This window comes from Coturnix japonica, unplaced genomic scaffold, assembly GCF_054131305.1.
Source record: "Coturnix japonica strain WE unplaced genomic scaffold, WE-NBRP24 Scf098, whole genome shotgun sequence".
Classification (NCBI taxonomy): domain Eukaryota; kingdom Metazoa; phylum Chordata; class Aves; order Galliformes; family Phasianidae; genus Coturnix; species Coturnix japonica.
This window is the reverse complement of record NW_028189001.1, coordinates 281,603-282,776: the sequence shown is the minus strand read 5'-3', so window position 1 is coordinate 282,776 and position 1,174 is coordinate 281,603.

Genomic DNA, 1,174 nt, shown 5'->3' with positions numbered 1-1,174 from the left:
CCCCATTAATGGAGGGGGGGGACGACCCTATTAATGGGGGGGGGTATTAATATGGGGGGGACCCCTTTAATATGGGGGGGGTATTAATATGGGGGGGGCTTATATGGGGGGGGGACACCATTAATGGGGGGGGGGGGGCTTATATGGGGGGGAGGGGGCTTATATGGGGGGGACCCCATTAATGGAGGGGGGGACGACCCTATTAATGGGGGGGGGCTTTAATATGGGGGGGACCCCATTAATATGGGGGGGGGGGGTCATATGGGGGGGGAGGGGGCTTATATGGGGGGGACCCCATTAAGGGGGGGGTGGGCTTATATAGGGTGGGGAGGGGGCTTATATGGGGGGGGGACCCCATTAATTGGGGGGCGGTTATTAATATGGGGGGGGCATTAATTGGGGGGGGCTAATATGGGGGGGAGGGGGCTTATATGGGGGGGACCCCATTAATATGGGGTGGGGTGGCTTATATGGGGGGGACCCCATTAATATGGGGGGGGGTATCAATATGGGGGGGGGCTTATATGGGGGGGACCCCATTAATATGGGGGGGGGACCCCAATAATGGACCCCCCCCCCTTTTTCCATCCAATCAGACGCGTCCGTTCGGGCTGAGCTTCATCCGGCTCTTCAGCCCCCCCCAAGATGGCGACCAGGAGACCCCAAAGGTGGGGGGGGGTGGACCCATAGACCCCATAGACCCCATAGAGCCCTATTAAACCCCATAGACCCCATAGACACCATAGACCCTATAGACCCCATAGAGCCCTATTAAACCCCATAGAGCCCTATTAAACCCCAGAGACCCCATAGAGCCCTATTAAACCCCATAGACCCCATAGAACCCCATTAAACCCCATAGACCCCATAGAGCCCTATTAAACCCCATAGACCCCTATTAAACCCCATAGACCCCATAGAGCCCTATTAAACCCCATAGACCCCATAGACACTATAGACCCCATAGAGCCCTATTAAACCCCATAGACCCCTATTAAACCCCATAGACCCTATAGAACCCTATTAAACCCCATAGACCCCATAGGCCCCTATTAAACCCCATAGACCCCCATTGCTGCCCCATAACCCCATAGACCCCATAGAGCCCTATTAAACCCCATAGACCCCATAGACCCCCATAGCTGCCCCATAAACCCATAGACCCCATAGACCC